Raw genomic sequence first — 20577 nt, 5'->3', positions numbered from 1 at the left:
TGTTCTCATGTCTTAATATAATGAAAGCAATGGGGCTGCAAAACCACAGCTATAGTGGGATTACTGCCTCACACTCCACTGGCCCAGGTTCCATCCTCTTCTCTAGTGCTCTCTGTGCAATGTTTTACATGTTCTACATGTCATAGAATCATAGAGTCATACAGTGTGAAAACAATCCCTTCGAACCAACTTGCCTGCGTCGACCAACATGCCCCATCTATACTAGTCCCACCTGCCTGCATTTGGCCCATATCCATGTACCTATCTAAATGTTTCTTAAACATCATATTATATTACCTGCCTCAACCACCACCTCAGGCAGCTCGTTCCATACACCTACCACCCTTTATGAAAAAAGTTGGCCCTCAAGTTCCTATTAAATCTTTCCCCTTCACCTTAAGCCAATATCCTCTGGTTCTCGATTCCCCTACTCTGGGTAACAGACTCTGTGCATTTACCCTATCTATTTTTTTCATGACCTTTTACACCTCTATAAAATTACCCCCTCATCCTCCTGCACTCCAAGGAATAAAGGCCTAGCCTACTCAACCTCTCCCTATAGCTCAGGTCCTCGAGTCATGGCAACATCCTTGAATGAATGAACAAATGTTTATTGGCCAAGTATGTACACATACAAGGAATTTGCCTTGGTGCTCCGCTCACAAGTAACAACACCACATACAGTAACAATTAAGAATGACACATAAAACATTAAACATTAATAATAAAACATTACAGTTAAAACAAACAAATGAAATAAAATACCAGAGCAATACCAGAGTAAATCTTTTCTGCACTATTTCCAGCTTAACAACATCTTTCCTATAACAGGGCGAGTTAAACTGAATACAATACACTAAATGTATCCTCACCAATGTCTTGTTCAACTGTAACATGACCTCACAACTTCTATACTCAATATTCTGATGGATGAAGGCCAATGTGCCAAAAACCTTCTTGACCGCATTATCTACTTGTGATGCCACTTTCAAGGAACTATGAACCTGCAATCCTAGATCCCTCTGCTCTACAACATTCCCCAAAGTCCTGCCATTCACTGTGTATGTCCTTCCATGGTATGACTTCCCAAAATGCAACACCTCACATTTCTCTGTATTAAATTCCATTAATCATTCCTCAGCCCACCGGCCCAATCGATCAAGATCATGCCGCAATTTTTGCCAACCATCTTCACTATCTACAATAGCACCCACTTAATGTCACCTGCAAACGTACTCATTTTGCCTGGTACGTTATCATCCAAATCATTGATATAGATGACAAACTGCAATGGACCCAGCACCGAACCCTGAGGCACACCACAAGTCACGGGCTTACATAGAAACATAGAAACATAGAAATTAGGTGCAGGAGTAGGCCATTCGGCCCTTCGAGCCTGCACCGCCATTCAATATGATCATGGCTGATCATCCAACTCAGTATCCCGTACCTGCCTTCTCTCCATACCCTCTGATCCCCTTAGCCACAAGGGCCACATCTAACTCCCTCTTAAATATAGCCAATGAACTGGCCTCGACTACCCTCTGTGGCAGGGAGTTCCAGAGATTCACCACTCTCTGTGTGAAAAAAGTTCTTCTCATCTCGGTTTTAAAGGATTTCCCCCTTATCCTTAAGCTGTGACCCCTTGTCCTGGACTTCCCCAACATCGGGAGCAATCTTCCTGCATCTAGCCTGTCCAACCCCTTAAGAATTTTGTAAGTTTCTATAAGATCCCCTCTCAATCTCCTAAATTCTAGAGAGTATAAACCAAGTCTATCCAGTCTTTCTTCATAAGACAGTCCTGACATCCCAGGAATCAGTCTGGTGAACCTACTCTGCACTCCCTCTATGGCAATAATGTCCTTCCTCAGATTTGGAGACCAAAACTGTACGCAATACTCCAGGTGTGGTCTCACCAAGACCCTGTACAACTGCAGTAGAACCTCCCTGCTCCTATACTCAAATCCTTTTGCTATGAAAGCTAACATACCATTCGCTTTCTTCACTGCCTGCTGCACCTGCATGCCCACTTTCAATGACTGGTGTACCATGACACCCAGGTCTCGCTGCATCTCCCCTTTTCCTAGTCGGCCACCATTTAGATAATAGTCTGCTTTCCTGTTTTTGCCACCAAAATGGATAACCTCACATTTATCCACATTATACTGCATCTGCCAAACATTTGCCCACTCACCCAGCCTATCCAAGTCACCTTGCAGTCTCCTAGCATCCTCCTCACAGCTAACACTGCCCCCCAGCTTAGTGTCATCCGCAAACTTGGAGATATTGCCTTCAATTCCCTCATCCAGATCATTAATATATATTGTAAATAGCTGAGGTCCCAGCACTGAGCCTTGCGGTACCCCACTGGTCACTGCCTGCCATTGTGAAAAGGACCCGTTTACTCCTACTCTTTGCTTCCTGTTTGCCAGCCAGTTCTCTATCCACATCAATACTGAACCCCCAATGCCGTGTGCTTTAAGTTTGTAAACTAATCTCTTATGTGGGACCTTGTCGAAAGCCTTCTGGAAGTCCAGATACACCACATCCACTGGTTCTCCCCTATCCACGCTACTAGTTACATCCTCGAAAAATTCTATAAGATTCGTCAGACATGATTTACCTTTTGTAAATCCATGCTGACTTTGTCCAATGATTTCACCACTTTCCAAATGTGCTGCTATCCCATCTTTAATAACTGACTCTAGCAGTTTCCCCACTACCGATGTTAGACTAACTGGTCTGTAATTCCCCGTTTTCTCTCTCCCTCCCTTCTTAAAAAGTGGGGTTTCGTTTGCTACCCGCCAATCCTCAGGAACTACTCCAGAATCTAAAGAGTTTTGAAAGATTATTACTAATGCATCCACTATTTCTGGAGCTACTTCCTTAAGTACTCTGGGATGCAGCCTATCTGGCCCTGGGGATTTATCGGCCTTTAATCCATTTAATTTACCCAACACCACTTCCCGGCTAACCTGGATTTCACTCAATTCCTCCAACTCCTTTGACCCGCGGTCCCCTGCTATTTCCGGCAGATTATTTATGTCTTCCTTAGTGAAGACGGAACCAAAGTAGTTATTCAATTGGTCCGCCATATCCTTGTTCCCCATGATCAACTCACCTGTTTCTGACTGCAAGGGACCTACATTTGTTTTAACTAATCTCTTTCTTTTCACATATCTATAAAAACTTTTGCAGTCAGTTTTTATGTTCCCTGCCAGTTTTCTTTCATAATCTATTTTTCCTTTCCTAATTAAGCCCTTTGTCCTCCTCTGCTGGTCTCTGAATTTCTCCCAGTCCTCCGGTATGCTGCTTTTTCTGGCTAATTTGTACGCATCATCCTTCGCTTTGATACTATCCCTGATTTCCCTTGTTATCCACGGATGCACTACCTTCCCTGATTTATTCTTTTGCCAAACTGGGATGAACAATTTTTGTAGTTCATCCATGCAGTCTTTAAATGTCTTCCATTGCATATCCACCGTCAACCCTTTTAGAATTAATTGCCAGTCAATCTTGGCCAATTCACGTCTCATACCCTCAAAGTTACCTTTCTTTAAGTTCAGAACCATTGTTTCTGAATTAACAATGTCACTCTCCATCCTAATGAAGAACTCAACCATATTATGGTCACTCTTGCCCAAGGGGGCACGTACAACAAGACTGCTAACTAACCCTTCCTCATTACTCAATACCCAGTCTAAAAAAGCCTGCTCTCTCGTTGGTTCCTCTACATGTTGATTTAGATAACTATCCCGCATACATTCCAAAAAATCCTCTTCCTCAGCACCCCTGCCAATTTGATTCACCCAATCTATATGTAGATTGAAGTCACCCATTATAACGGTTTTGCCTTTGTCGCACGCATTTCTAATTTCCTGTTTGATACCATCTCCAACTTCACTACTACTGTTAGGTGGCCTGTACACAACACCCACCAGCGTTTTCTGCCCCTTAGTGTTTCGCAGCTCTACCCATACCGATTCCATATCCTGCAAACTAATGTCCTTCCTTTCCATTGCGTTAATCTCCTCTCTAATCAGCAACGCTACCCCACCTCCTTTTCCTTTCTCTCTATCCCTCCTGAATATTGAATATCCCTGGATGTTCAGCTCCCAGCCTTGGTCACCCTGGAGCCATGTCTCCGTGATCCCAACTATATCATAGTCATTAATAGCTATCTGCACATTCAACTCATCCACCTTATTACGAATGCTCCTTGCATTGAGACACAAAGCCTTCAGGCTTGTTTTTACAACACTCTTACCCCTTATACAATTTTGTTGAAAAGTGGCCCTTTTTGATTTTTGCCCTGGATTTTCCGGCCTGCCACTTTTACTTTTCACCTTGCTACCTATTGCTTCTACCCTCATTTTACACCCCTCTGTCTCTACGCTCACACATTTAAGAAACCCTTTCCCTTTAACTCCATCCTCCACTAGCCCATTCGACACCCCATCCCCCTTATTCAGTTTAAAACCACCCGTGTAGCAGTGGCAAACCTGCCTGCCAGAATGCTGGTCCCACACCTGTTAAGATGCAATCCGTCCCTTTTGTACAGTTCCCCCTTACCCCAAAACAGATCCCAGTGATCTAAGAATCTAAATCCCTGCCCCGTGCACCAGTTCCTCAGCCACACGTTGAGGTCCTGTATCTCCCTGTTCCTGCTCTCGTCAGCACGAGGAACTGGAAGCGAACCGGAGATAACAACCCTGGAGGTCCTGCTTTTCAGCATTTTTCCGAGCTCTATAAAGTCACGCTGCAGAATATTCATCCCCTTCTTTCCGACATCGTTTGTGCCGACATGCACTACCACTTCCGGCTGTTCACCTTCGCCCTTGAGGATTTTCTGCACTATGTCCGTGACATCCTGGATCCTGGCACCAGGAAGGCAGCACACCTCCAAAAAACAACTTTCCACCATCACCCTCTGCTTCCTTCCATGAAACAAATTTTTTATCCAATCTGTTTGCTCTCCTTGGATCCCATGTGTAATCTTTCAGTGCAGCCCACTATGCGGAACCTTGTCAAATGCCTTAGTGAAATCGATATAGATAACATCTACAACTGGGCCCTCATTAACCTTTTCGCACACATGTTCAAAAACACAATAAGATATATGAGGCACGATCTCCCACATTCAAAACCACGCTGACCCTCACTAATCTGTCCCTGTCCATCTAAATGCATGTATATCTTATCCCTCAGAATGTGTCGGAAGGAACTATAGATGACAATAAATAGCATTCTATTCTATGCTGGTTTAAACCGAAGATAGACACAAAATGCTGGAGTAACAGTGGGACTGGCAGCATTTCTGGAGAGAAGGAATGGGTGACAATTTGGATTTAGACCCTTCTTCAGACTAAAAGTCACGGGAAATGGAAATGAAAGATATAGACGATGATATAGAAAGATATAGAACAAATGAATGAAAGATATGCAAAAAAGTAACAATGATAAAAGAAACAGGCCATTGTTAGCTGTTTGCTAGATATCCCTCAGAATGCTCTCTAGTAACTTTCTGACCACAGCTGTTATATTCACTGGCCTGTAGTTCTCTGAATGGATCAATCCCAGTGTCTCATAGAGGCATAAAGCCATTGAGACCTCATAGAAACAGGCCCTTTGGCCCTACACTCCTATGCAGACCATCATGTCTACTTATACATTTACTCGCATTAATTCCCTATCCTAGCATACCTTGCTGGTCCACATGAACTCAATGGGCTGAAGGGACTGTTTCTGTACTGTACAACTCTAAGACTCTAGACTCTAAGGCTCTAGAATGATGCAGTTAAGTCAGTTGAAAGCACTGAGTTTTATATGCAAATTGCAAACAATTAGTAACAGCTCACCAATATATTCACATCTGCTAAATATGGTGTGGTTATTGCTTGCCAACTTATATTGTGGACTTACTGAAAGAGAAGCTTAAATGTCAGAAAAAATTATTGATGGTGGAACAAATCAAAGACAGCACTAAAATATCCTGTTTTTTTCTTGAGAAAGCTCAGAAAAGATTACAGCTCAAACAGATGGTGGTGATATTACTCATGGTGCATAATGGAGTCAGGTTGCAAGGTGTAAATTAAAAGTGCCCTTATATGTGCATTCTGTCTGCAATCTCATCTCCATTTAGCACTCAACCCATATGGAAGTCAAAGCCGCTTTTGATGCAAGTCATAATCATAATCATACATTATTAGCCAAGTAAGTTTTGCAACATATGAGGAATTTCTCACCTCCTTTGCATTGCTTGCTCATTTATACAATGAGGTGCTGTCAGTGGCTGCTCACCTCAATTTTCAACCTAATGAGGACTTTGGTGCGGTGCCACAAAACATTCAGTGGTCAAGGTTACTGAGTACATCTTCAGATGCCAAATCCCATCAGTTGCACATCCTGCTCGAGCACTACTTAATTTACTCCAATCCATCGCTCACACCTCCATCAGTCGCAACTATCTCTCCTGTATTCCATTATGCTCTTATATACTTACACTAATGCACACCTCACAGTCACATTTCACAGCTTGCACATGCACTTCACCGAAGAATAGACAGATAATGAACTGTTTTATTTTTTCCTTGCACGGCTAAGTGGTGTATACACAGAGGCAGTGACGGAGAACTGATAGAGAAGTCAGTTGTGACTGAATCAACTGACCTCCAAAGAGAATGCAGTCCTTGCCATCATTGAAGAGCCCACTGCTAAGCCTATGATTAGTGGTGGGGTGAATAAGCATAGACAGTGATAATGTTATATACTGAATCCACTGCATCACGTCCCATTTTTGTCTCAATCCATCATATATTCTGATGTCACGCGGATAGTGCAAGGATGTGCCTCCTACTTGCTCCCCACCTTTCACCAGTTCCATTTACCATAATCCCTGTGTAATTCTACTTCCAGATATCCAGAAACTACAAACTGCTGGCCCACCAGGCAAAGAGTAAAACTAAAGAAGAACTGTCACTGGATGTGACATGAGCAGCCACCATAGTCTCATTTTATAAAATATAGACGTTCTCTTCAGGATAGGATCGACCTGTGCTGTACTACTGGGAATGAATTGATCAAAAACCCAGGGCAGGGGAAAGGTGTAGCCGAGGTGCCCATTGCCTGGAGGATGGGATTCTGTAGCAGTGGGCAGAGGTGAGGACATTGTTAGTTTAACCACCAGAAGAAGGCTAATGGATAGGTACAATATCCGGATACTTAAAGATCTGCCTGAAAAAAATGTATGAAATACGTCAAGGATTATAGATCAAACATTGCACATTGCTGTATGTTGAGTTGAAAGTCCATCTTTCCAGCATCTAAATTGTGGCCATCTTCAACTTGACGCATCATTGGTTGGAAGAGCGGAAGGAGAGGGATTGGGGGAATGTCTTAAGTGTGTCTATGAAGGTATTCTTAAACAATGTATTTCAAGCTGGAAAGGATGCATAGAAGATTTACGAGGATGTTGCCAGGACTCGAGGGCCTGAGTTTTTGGGAGAGGTTAAGCTGGTTAGGACGTTATTCCTTGGAGTGCAGGAGGATGAGGGGTGATTTTATACAGGTGTTCAAATCCTGAGAGGAATAGATTGGATAAATGCACACAGTCTTTTGCCCAGAGAGTAGGGGAATGGAGAACTAGGTTTAAGGTGAGTGGGGAAAGAATTAATAGGAACCTGAAGGGTAACTTTTTTATACAAAGGGTGGTGGGTGTATGGAACAAGCTACTGGAGGAGGTAGTTGATGCAGAGACTATCGCAATGGTTAAGAAGCACTTAGACAAGCACATGAATTGGATAGGTTTAGAGGGATATGGACCGAACACAGGCAGGTGGGACTGATGTAGATGGGGCATGTTGGTCAGTGTTGGCAAGTTGGGGTGGAGGGCCTGTTGCCACACAGTATGACTCTATGCATGGAGGGCCTGTTGCCACACAGTATGACTCTATGCATGGAGGGCCCTACTAGAGAGACCACAACACTGGGCCTCCTATCAGGGGATGAGGCAGGACAGGTGACTTAAGCATCAGTAGGGATATTTTGAGACCAGTGATTATAGCTCCATTCTTTTTTAAATAGTTATGGAGAAAGATAAGACTCATTCATAAGTTAAAATCCTAAATAGAGGCAAGGCCGATTTTGAAGGTATTAGTCAGGAACTTGCAGAGGTGACTGAGAAATGTTGATCTCAGATTAAGGGACGTCAGCAAGTAGGAGGCTTTTAAGGGTGAGATGGGGGAGAGCTCAGCGATGGCATGTTCATTTTTAGAGTGAAGAGCAAGACAATCATATTAAAGGGACCCTAGGTGCCAAGGGATGTTGAGCCTCTCATCAGTAAAAAGGAGGCATGTGGGATCATAGGCAGCTGGGATCATACCGTTCCTCTGAAAAGGGAAATCACGAAAGCTCTGGTAAACAAGATCAAAAGGGTAACATGGGATAGAATAGGCCTCCTGAAGAAACCATGTGTCATCTAAGTGTTGAGCCATAGGAGGTGGGCCAGGTGATGAATGAATATTTCTCATCTGTATTTTGTTGAGTAGAAGGTTATGGAAACAAAGTAATTGAGGAGTGATGTGTTGGACGAGACCCGCATAACAAAAGAGGAAGTACTTACTAGCAGTCTTAAAGAATATTTAGGTGGACATATCCCCAGGGCCTGAACTAATGTATCCGCAGACATTGTGGCAAGTTAGGGAAGAAATTGCTGGGTATTGAGTACAGGATTGGGATATCATCCTACAGCTGTGCATCAAACGCAATTCTGGTCACCCTGCAATAAGCAGAATGTCATTAGGCCAGAAAGCGAGGTGAAAAAATTCACCAAGGTTTTACCAGCTGTCAAGCATTTAAAATATAAAGAGGGGCTGTTACATTTTCCCTTGGAGCATAGAGGGTTGAGGGGTACAAATTCATAATTGGCATGGATAAGGTGAATGGTTACGGTATTTTGCCCAGGGAAGAGGCGTTCAGAACTAGAGTGCAAAGGTTCAAGGTGAGAGGAGGTGAGGGGAAGTGGGGGTACCAAAGGGACACCAATGGCAGAATTTTCTGGGCATAATCCGGAAGACCTAGGATTGGCGTACCCGAGGATTGGCGTACTGCGCATGTTGTTCCATTGTTTAAAAAGGGTTCAAAGAGTAAACCTAGCAATTATAGACCTGTTAGTTTGACTTCAGTGGTGGGCAAATTAATGGAAAAGATACTTAGAGATAATATATATAAGCATCTGGATAAACAGGGTCTGATTAGGAACAGTCAACATGGATTTGTGCCTGGAAGGTCATGTTTGACCAATCTTCTTGAATTTTTTGAAGAGGTTACTAGGGAAATTGACGAGGGTAAAGCAGTGGATGTTGTATATATGGACTTCAGTAAGGCCTTTGACAAGGTTCCTCATGGAAGGTTGGTTAAGAAGGTTCAACTGTTGGGTATAAATGCAGGAGTAGCAAGATGGATTCAACAGTGGCTGAATGGGAGACGCCAGAGGGTAATGGTGGATGGCTGTTTGTCGGGTTGGAGGCAGGTGACTAGTGGGGTGCCTCAGGGATCTGTGTTGGGTCCTTTGTTGTTTGTCATGTACATCAATGATCTGGATGAAGGTGTGGTAAATTGGATTAGTAAGTATGCAGATGATACCAAGATAGGGGGTTGTGGATAATGAAAAGGATTTCCAAAGTCTTCAGAGTGATTTAGGCCATTTGGAAGAATGGGCTGAAAGATGGCAGATGGAGTTTAATCCTGATAAATGTGAGGTGCTACACCTTGGCAGGACAAATCAAAATAGGACGTACATGGTAAATGGTAGGGAATTGAAGAATACAGTTGAACAGAGGGATCTGGGAATAACCGTGCATAGTTCCTTGAAGGTGGAATCTCATATAGATAGGGTGGTAAAGAAAGCTTTTGGTATGCTAGCCTTTATAAATCAGAGCATTGAGTATAGAAACTGGGATGTAATGTTAAAATTGTACAAGGCATTGGTGAGACCAAATCTGGAGTATGGTGTACAATTTTGGTCGCCCAATTATAGGAAGGATGTCAACAAAATAGAGAGAGTACAGAGGAGATTTACTAGAATGTTGCCTGGGTTTCAACAACTAAGTTACAGAGAAAGGTTGAATAAGTTAGGTCTTTATTCTCTGGAGCGCAGAAGGTTAAGGGGGGACTTGATAGAGGTCTTTAAAATGATGAGGGATAGACAGAGTTGATGTGGACAAGCTTTTCCCTTTGAGAATAGGGAAGATTCAAACAAGAGGACATGACTTCAGAATTAAGGGACAGAAGTATAGGGGTAACATGAGGGGGAACTTCTCTACTCAGAGAGTGGTAGCGGTGTGGAATGAGCTTCCAGTGGAAGTGGTGGAGGCAGGTTCGTTGGTATCATTTAAAAATAAATTGGATAGGCATATGGATGAGAAGGGAATGGAGGGTTATGGTATGAGTGCAGGCAGGTGGGACTAAGGGAAAAGAGTTGTTCGGCATGGACTTGTAGGGCCGAGATGGCCTGTTTCCGTGCTGTAATTGTTATATGGTTATATGGTTATAAGACGCAGGATCATTTCATTCCAAAAAGGAAGAAAGATTCTAAGGGGAGTAGGAGGCAACCGTGGCTGACAAGAGAAGTTAGGGATAGAATAAACTTAAAAGAAAAGATATATAACACAGCAAAGAGTAGTCAGAAGCCAGAGGATTGGGAAACTTTCATAGGACAACAGAAGGAAACAAAACGGGCAATATGGGCTGAAAAGATGAGGTACAAGGGGAGGCTGGCCAGGAATATAATGAAGGACAGTAAAAGCTTCTTTAGATATGTTAAGGGAAGAAGAATAGCAAAATCAGATGTGGGTCCCTTGAAGGCATACATGGGTGAAATTATTATGGGGAACAAGGAAATGGCAGAGGAGTTGAACAGGTACTTTGGATCTGTCTTCACTTAGGAAGACATAAACAATCTCCCAGATGTACTGGAAGACAGAGGATCAAAGGGAGTACAGGAACTGACAGAAATTATCATTAGGTGATAAATAGTATTGGGTAGGCTAATGGGACTGAAGGATGATAAATCCCCTGGGCCTGATGGTCTGCATCCCAGGGTCCTCAGGGAGGTGGTTCTAGAGAAAGGAGCGAGAGAGAAAATGGGGAATTACAGACCAGTTAGCCTGACTTCGGTGGTGGGAAAGATGCTGGAGTCAATCATTAAAGAGGTAATAATGGGGCATTTGGATAGCAGTAAAAGGATTAGTCCAAGTCAGCATGGATTTATGAAAGGAAAATCATGCTTGACTAACCTTCTGGAATTTTTTGAGGATGTGACAAGCAAAATGGATGAAGGGGAGCCAGTGGATGTAGTGTATCTAGACGTTCAGAAAACCTTTGATAAGGTCTCGCATGGCAGATTGGTGACTAAAATTAGAGCACATGGTATTGGGGGGTAGAGTATTGATGTGGATAGAAAATTGGTTGGCAGGCAGGAAGCAAAGAGTAGGAGTGAATGGATCCTTTTCAGAATGGCAGGCAGTGGCGAGTGGAGTGCCGCAAGGCTCGGTATTGGGGCAGCAACTCTTTACCATATATATTAATGATTTGGAAGAGGGAATTAGGAGCAACACTCGCAAGTTTGCAGATGACACAAAGCTGGGTGGCAGTGTGAACTGTGAAGAGGATGTTAGGAGGTTGCAGGGTGACCTGGACAGGTTGAGTATGTGGACAGATGTGTGGCAGATGCAGTATAATATAGATACATGTGAGGTTATCCACTTTGGTGGCAAAAACAAGGGGGCAGATTATCATCTCAATGGGGTTAGGTTAGGTAAGTGTGAGGTACAGCGAGACCTGGGTGTCCTTGTACACCAGTCACTGAAAGTTGGCGTGCAGGTACAGGAGGCAGTGAAGAAAGCTAATGGAATGTTGGCCTTCATAACAAGAGGATTTCAGTATAGGAGTAGAGAGGTTATTCTGCAGTTGTATAGGGCTCTGGTAAGACCACATCTGAAGTATTGCGTATAGTTTTGGTCTCCTAATTTGAGGAAGGACATCCTTGTGATTGAGGCAGTGCAGCGTAGGTTCATGAGATTGATCCCTGGGATGGAGGGACTGTCATATGAGGAAAGATTGAGAAGACTAGGCTTGTATTCACTGGAGTTTAGAAGGATGAGGGGATATCTTATAGAAATATATAAAATTACAAAAGGACTGGACAAGCTAGATGCAGGAAAAATGTTCCCAATGTTGGGCGAGCCCAGTACCAGGGGCCACAGTCTTAGAATAAAGGGGAGGTCATTTAAGACTGAGGTGAGAAAAAACTTTCACCCAGAGAGTTGTGAATTTGTGGAATTCCTTGCCACAGAGGGCAGTGGGGGGCAAATCAGTGGATGGATTTAAGAGAGAGTTAGATAGAACTCTAGGGGCTAGTGGAATCAAGGGATATGGGGAGAAAGCAGGCAGGGGTTATTGATTGGGGATGATCAGCCATGATCACAATGAATGGCGGTGCTGGCTCGAAGGGCCGAATGGCCTCCTCCTGCACCTATTTTCTATGTTTCTATGTTTCTATGAAGTATATTCATGCAGAAGATGATGCGCATATAGAACAAACTACCTGTGGAACTGTGGAGCAGGTAGAATGGCGATGTTGAAAAGACATTTAGACAGGAACATGGATAGGAAATATTTAGAGGGATATGGGCTAAATGCAGGCAGCTGGGATTAGTTCTGCTATAAAAAATAACTTGGTACAGATAATTGGTAAACTTGGTAAAATAACTTGGTATTGCACTGTATGACCAAATTCTGTATTGGATGACACTATGACTCTATTGTGCACCATCTGATGGGCAATGTCGCTGGTGCCTTTTAGAGCGGTGGAAGAAGGCACCTGGCTATCAAAAATCATTACTAATTCTGGCATTCAAAAATAAACAAAATCTGCTAAATTATTAAAAAGTGTGTACTAATTATTTTGTTTTTAAAATACAAAAGCCCATTTAAAACATAACATTTATATACGTAAGCTCAGGTAAAATATTCTAATAAATATATTATTTAAAAACAAACAACCATAAATAGAGAAAAAGAAATACAAGAACTTCTTTACTTGGCAAGGCACTAAATAGCACTCAAGGGAAACTTGTGCAATAACCACAGAGATGATAAAATGATTTTTTTAAATGTGAGTATAGAACAATGGCCAGTCCTAATTTCAGGGAGATGAAAATGGATGCCTGACATACTGCGTGAAACAATTGCAAAGCAATTGAAAATGTGATGAGAGAAGATGAAAGTCAAGAGTCAAGAGTATTTTATTGTCATGTTTCCAGAAATGGAACATTGAAATTCTTATATTTACAAAACAAGCAATATTAATGCATAGACAAAAACAATGCGCCCAAGTCTTTGTGGATCAGAGCTTATTTGGAGGTTATTTGGAGGCTGGTTGTAAGGAGGAAACTGCTCCTGAACGTGGACGTTACAGTTTTCAGGCTCCTATAACTTCTTCCCAATGGCAGGAGTGAAATGAGAGTGTGGCCTGTGTGTTGTGGGTATCTGCTTATGCTGACTGGATCAGGTCAGTACCCATGATGGACTGACCAGCGTTCACCACTTTTTGCAGTCTTCTTCGTTTCTCGGCATTTGAGTTGCCGAACCAAGCCACTATGCAACCCGTCAATATGCTCCCTACTGAACACCTGTAGAAATTCAACAGAGTATGTGTTTACATACTGAATCTCCTCAATCTTCTAAGGGGGTAGATATGTTGATGGGTTTTCTGTATGATTGCATCAATATACTGAGTCCAGGACAGATCTTCAGAGATATGCACACCCAGGAATTTTACATTTTTGACTCTCTCCACTAACACCCCGTCGATGAAGACAGGTTTGTGGATTCTCAACCTTCCTCTTCCATAGTCAACAATCAGTTTCGCGGACTTACTGATGTTGAAAGCAAGGTTGTTGTTCTGGCACCATTCGGTCACTCGATCGTCATCTGTAATTTGCCCAACAATGGTGGTGTCATCGGCAAATTTGAAGATGGAGCAGGAACTGTGTCCGGCTGCACAGTCATGAATATAGAGTGAGTAGAGCAAGGGGCTGAGCACGGAGCCTTTAGGTGCCTCTGTGCTGATGGTTATTGAGGAAGAAATGATACTGCCAATTTGTACAGAATAAAATTTGCACAGACTTGGCCAATAGCACTGAAGAAACAGTAGATGCAGAAAGTACAGAGGAGAATATACAAGGTAATTCAACCCTGTTAGTGCGCAAGGTTTATTCACTGGGGTTATTGTTCACAAAGTTAAACGGTGGTTGATGACAGGTCTGCATCATCCTTGTATGCCAGTGGAGAACAGACACAAATACAGCACAGAGGAAAGCCAGAGCTCTCAATGAGCAAGTATTTGGCAAGCGACAGGTTCTTGAACAGGTTGGGAAGGATTTACAATATGTCAGAGAAAGGTTTGGCTTCCCAAGTTCATTTTTCACCATAGTTTGGTAGGTTGTGCTGATTTACAGTGTATATGCAGTAGTTTCTGGCCGATTCTGAAGAAGGGTACATATGAAACATTAACCAGTTCTCTCGCCTTCTGCCTTCTGATGAACCTCCAAAATATTCTACTTAAATAGCATATTTCTACAATTGGCAGTTTCTGTCCATTTGTTTGCTCTGTTTGATTCCGTGCCATTCTTTTGTCAGAATATCAGATTGCAGGAGTTCTGTTCTACTCATTATTGTGAATTCAAATGGTTTCTTTCATCCAAGGTATCATCATCCTTATCCTTTTTCCCTTTCATATGACTGTGCATGATGAAGAATCTATCTGAAATAATCATTTTCTTTTTCCTTTTACGCTGCAGAGTACTTTGGAGTGAGAGGAGACATGATTACAAGGAAAGGGAGCAGTCATTTAAAACTGAGGTGCATAAGGAACTTCTGGCATTATTGGTGAATCTCCAACGTTTGCTGCCTCTGGGGATGTTCGTGGCCAGGTCACTGGAAGTATTTAAAGAAGAGATGAGAGACATAGATAGGATAGACAGTAGACAAAAATGCTGGAGAAACTCAGCGGGTGAGGTCGCATCTATGGAGCCTCCATAGATGCTGCCTCACCCACTGAGTTTCTCCAGCATTTTTGTCTACCTTCGATTTCCCAGCATCTGCAGTTCCTTCTTAAACAATAGATATGATAGACAGTCAGCACCTCGTTCTCTGGATGGAAATATCAAATACTAGAGGACATTGGTTTAAGATAAGTGAGGTAAAGTTTAAAACAGATGTATGGGGCATGTCTTTTTATAACAGAGAGTAGTGGGTGCTTGGAACGTTCTGCCAGATGTGGTGGTGGAGGCAGATACAATAGCAGCGTTTAAGAGATTTTTAGATAGGCACATGGATTTGCAGAGAATAGGGGGATAGGGATCATGTGCAGGCAAATAAGAGTTTGTTTTGGCATTATATTCAATAGAGACATTGTGAGCCAAAGGACCTGTCCCTGTGCTGTACAGTATTATGTTTTATGTTCTTAGAGATAAATTACTTTTTGGAAGATTGGGGAATTTGGAGCCAAGGGAAACTGGCACTGCGAAGGACATGAGGGCTGGCATAGATCAGCCATGATTATCACTTCCGGAGGAGGCGCTGTCCTGAACGGCTGCCTGTCCTGCAGCTGTCCGTTTTTTTTCCCTTCTTTTTTATTATTTTTAGTACGTTGAGTGTGCAGTCAGGGGGCCTAATCTTTTTGTGTGTGGGGGGTGGTGGGGGAAACTGCTTTTCGAGTCCCTACCTGGTCGGAGGGGTTGCCTTCCTCCGAGCAGCGACTCCGACCTGTCCTTGCGGCCTACCAGCGGATCCTGGAGCGACGTTTCCCTGAGGGGACCTGGCCAGAACATCGGCTTTGGCGGCGGCGCAGAACATCGGCTTTGGCGGCGGCGCAGCGCTGGAGCGCTATTGCGGAGCGGGCGATGCCTTTCCTGGGTCGCCGCGCTGGAACTCCAGTATGCTGGGACTGCCGATAAGAACATTGTGGAGCCGCGGTTCTGTGGAGCGGCCAGCTGCGACGCTGAACGTTACATCTCGGAGCCTGGGATCTCTCGTTGAGATCGCCAGTGTGTGGAGCTCCGTCCGGCGCGGTCTGTTGGCTTGGAAGCCGCGGGCTCCGGTGGGAAGGCGGCCGTTCCCGGCACCCCAAGCCGCTGGGGTTCTCCCGATGCCGGAGTACCATCACCCGGCGAGAACATCGGGCGCCGTGGCGGCGACTGTGGAGGCCTCAATAGGCCCGACTTTGGGTGGACAAGAGGATGGGGACTGGACTTTGTGCCTTCCCCCAGTGGGAACCACTGTGGGGGGATGTTTTGTGTTGAACTTCTTTTTGAATACTATGTTGTATTTTTATTAGTGTGCTGCAAGGACATCAGAATTTCCCCTGAATAAGGGGATTAATAAAGTTTAATCTAATCTAATCTAATGGTAAACCAGGTTGAGAGGGTAAGATGCCTGCCTCAGCTTCTATATTCTAATGTTCCTGCGAGCTACTTTCACTCCAGCACTTCCTGAGTGGATTGTGTTATTGTGTACGTTACTTACTTGTTTTAGTATTTTGATTATTGTTTTCAACATACAATTGTACATATTTATCTCAAAATGATTTAATTCCACTTTCATTTAGTGGAAGAAAGGTACACACCTGAAACATTTACCAGCTAATGGTTAATGGGGCAGCACATTGGTGCGGCACCTGCCCCATAGTGCCTGAGATACAGGTTTGATGCTGACCTGGGTTGCTGTCTGTGAGGAGTTTGCATGTACTCCCTGTGACCATGTCGGTTTCCTCTGGATGTTTCGTTTTCTCCCACATCCCAAAGACATGCAGGTTTGTAGGTTAATTGGCTTCTACAAATAGCCCCCAGTGTGTAGGAAAGTGGGATAGAACTAGCATGAGCAGGTGATGGCCAGCATGGCTTGTTGAGTGAAAGGGCCTCATCAATTCAATCAACCAAGCAGTTTCATTTAATGAAGAATGGTACACACCTGAAATTTTACCCAATTCCTTTATTATCTAGTAATACCTTGTGGGTGATCCAGGGAGTCCAGGTTATTGGAAGTGTTTTGTTTATTTTCCCCTGAAAGCACGTGTGCTTTGGACCAGTTATTTGTGTGTTTGTGGATATATACTGTGAGTAATCTCAATCTCATGTTACTCACATCGCTTAGCATCAAGCAGTTTTCTGCCAACTAAACAATTTAAACAAAACTCATCTCACCTAAAATAATTTAATTTGTAAACAACATCAGTGTCAAGGTGTCTTGAAATAAATGCTCCATTGCATTACTTATTCATTTAAAGCAACTTGTAAATGTAACTTTACAAATGCAATGAGCTAATTATACTCAAAACCTGGCAAGTGATTTTATTTTTCCACTTTAGCAGAGAGTAAATTTTGTTTGGACATCTGCAATCAAAATCAAAAAGAGTTCTATTTGAAGCTGGTAAAATGTCATCATCTAAAACATTTGCTTTAATTCTAGATCTGATCCACGGGGTTTATCTGCAAGGTTAGTTTTGAGCTGGATTTAATTAGCAGCTGACATTTAAGATAAATTATTTCAGTTGAACTGACAGATAAATATGTTGTGAATGTCCTTTTATCATTGACATTATGACAGGGATTGTACGCTTCCAAAGTTAACGTACCTTAGAGTCAGTGTTCAGGAAAGTGTTGCAAATTTTCAGTGCAGATAATCAGGGAGCACTCCACAATTATTTCAATTGAGGGTAATTTGATCTTGAGTGTCTAATTTTCCAACTTGGCAGCAAAGATCTGAATTAGGGTTATCTTATCCAATTTGTCTGATAGTTGTGTCCTTTATAATGTCAGCCTGAAATGTGAACAGTCTGAACTCACGATGCCCATATAACACGACCGTGCCATCGACGTCAGTACCACATCATACCGATCCAGCCAACACAAGACTAATTTATTTTTAAACACATGTTTTTAAATTGAATTTCTGGAAGAGCTTTTTGCATTGTGCTTCTCCGAAATGTTTCTGCTCTCCCACCTAGATTTACAGTTTCCCTTCATCCACCTATTTGGTTTGAGAGGGAGCCAGTGGGCCTGTCCGACATGTGGCCTGCTCCCTGGCCAATGCTGCCTAGTGAACGGCCAACAGGAGACACCTGTGGTGGAACATAGTGCTCTCGGTTTTTCTTATCCAAGTCAGCAAACATTAAATCTCGCCTTTCGTTTGACAAGGCATGATTTGTAGCGCCGTACAGAGGACAGGTTGACCTGAAGCTCTGAGGAGCAAATGTTTTCCAGCACTTTAAGGTATTTAGATTTTCTCCTCATTTTTCCATCCAATTTTCAATCCTTCTCTACATGGGAGCAGCTGGACGCTGTTCAGCTCCTTCTACGTCACAACCAAGAACAGAAAGTCACCGTGCTCTATCAATAATTTGTCATTTCCCATTTTTCTTTAGTTATGTCAGCTATTATTTACTTATTTTAATGGAACTTTGTTTTAATCATTGTTAACCACTTTAAAATAAATGGCAAAGAACCTGATCAAGATCATGGGTAGTTCACCTTTCTTCAAAGTTTAGACTGAGATTAGTTTACTGCCACATATACCAGAGTGCAATGTAATTCCCTGTTTGCATGAAGCTCAGAGAGTGAACAGTTGGCAGGGTAATAATAGATACTACATAAAATATACAAAAGGGAAGAAGCGGGGAAAGTGGCGTGGACATGGAACCAGAAGAACAATATCAACAAGGACAACGAAGGAATAGGGGAGGCAGCTCTATTGTGCATGAAGAAGAGTCTCGACCCAAAATGTCACCCATTACTTCTCTTCAGGGATACTGCCTGGCCCGCTGAGTTACTCCAGCACTTTGTGTCTATCTTCTGTTGAACCTACTCTGCTTTTCAGTGCTGATTCAGACCCTTACACCCGCTTTCCCATCCTACTACATACATATTCTCATTTCCCATACCCCCATACGATCATTGATCTCAGAATGAAAATAGTCAAAAGATGTACCCAGATCGACTGCAGAGCAAATTCCCATGATTCACATTCTTCTGATAAAGGTAAATACTCCTCACCACTACCATAAAAGGCCATCCTCTTTGCCTTAGTCTGAATCAACCCTTCAACCACATTTAATTTAAATATTGTTAAAGAGCTTAAGCTTTTGGTGAAGCCAGTAACAATCACTTGGAATAGCATTTTGTCATATTCAGACCATCTAATCCTGAATCTAGCCATTTTCTCCTTTGAGGCAAGCCAACATTGAAAAGGAAGTTTCAATTGGTCATTTGCTCCTCTAATGCAAATATGGCAGTTCAACTCACAATATGCTTTCGAAGCAAGGAACTGCAGATACTGGTTAATATATAAATGAACACAAAGTGCTGGAGTAATTCGGCAGGTCAGGCAGCATCGCTGGAGAACATGGATAGGTGATGTTTTGGGTCGAGACTCTTCTTCAGACCTGAGATTCCAGCACTTTGTGTCCTTTTGGCACAATAAGGTATAGACACATACAACAATAAGATCGTGCAAATTACCTTCCCTTGCATTTGAATCTTAAACACTGTAGGTCAAATGAAAATAATCTCAAATTTATGATTGGGCTTTATATATTCTCACCATAGTATTGACTATTTACATGAATTGAATCCAATGTGTCATTCCTCAGCCCCAACATCTTCAACTATTATCAAAGCTCAAATGCCTTGAGATGGTTTGGTTGGATTTTTCATTTGATTTGGTTTGTTTACCTGGATGTTCTTTCCGTCATGTGTAATCAGAACTCAATTTTATTCCTTCTCTGAAGTGGGAATTCTTGCCAACTGCATTACTTATTGGCCACTCTGTCCATACAGTTCTTTTGAGTTTCTTTGATTTTCCATTTCTACCTTGAATAAGGTAATCTAATGTTTGACAGAATTGTACAATTGCCAGCCCAGAAATAACCAACTGCACTGAATTTGGTTCAATTCCACAGTGGCCATGGTGTGATTCAAGTCTGAGTAGTTGGTCATTTGCCACAGCCATTAAATGGCTACACCCAAAATAAATGCTGATCCGAGTTTACTCCAAATTTCTGACCTCAATCCTGACATGAACTTTATTCATATTAGTAGGTTAGTTCAAGTAATGGGATCTCCAGCATTACAGTAATCCCCCACCGACCAGAACTGGGAGCTAAATGTTGCTGTCTAATTCTACTCCTATTCCTTATGCCCTCTTAACACCAACACCTTTAAGTCAGTCAGAGGGTGATGGGTGCCTGGAACACACTGTCAGGGATGGTGGTGGAGGCAGTTTTTTGATAGGCAGAGAATGGACAGGTAGGAATCATGTGCAGACAGGTGAGATGAGTCTATCTTGATATCATGTGCGGCGCAAACATAGTGAACCGAAGGGCCTGATCCATTGTTGTACTTTTCTATGTGTTATGAGATTAGTGAGATTAAAAGGAGGAAAACCAAAATGCTGCAGATGTTAATATAAAATAATTGAAAATCCTGGAAACATCTGCAAACAAAGTTTCATCCTGAACAA

General features: G+C 42.7%; 1 protein-coding gene across 2 annotated transcripts in view; it reads right to left on the bottom strand.

The window, feature by feature from the left end:
• calcr (calcitonin receptor) overlaps nucleotides 1-20577 on the bottom strand; it is a 221362-nt gene that overhangs the window by 53570 nt on the left and 147215 nt on the right. The gene's annotated exons all lie outside the window — the stretch shown is intronic.

The sequence above is a fragment of the Amblyraja radiata genome, chromosome 2, assembly GCF_010909765.2.
Source record: "Amblyraja radiata isolate CabotCenter1 chromosome 2, sAmbRad1.1.pri, whole genome shotgun sequence".
NCBI lineage: Eukaryota > Metazoa > Chordata > Chondrichthyes > Rajiformes > Rajidae > Amblyraja > Amblyraja radiata.
Note: the sequence above shows the minus strand (reverse complement) of the source record. Positions and strands in the feature narration are given on the sequence as shown.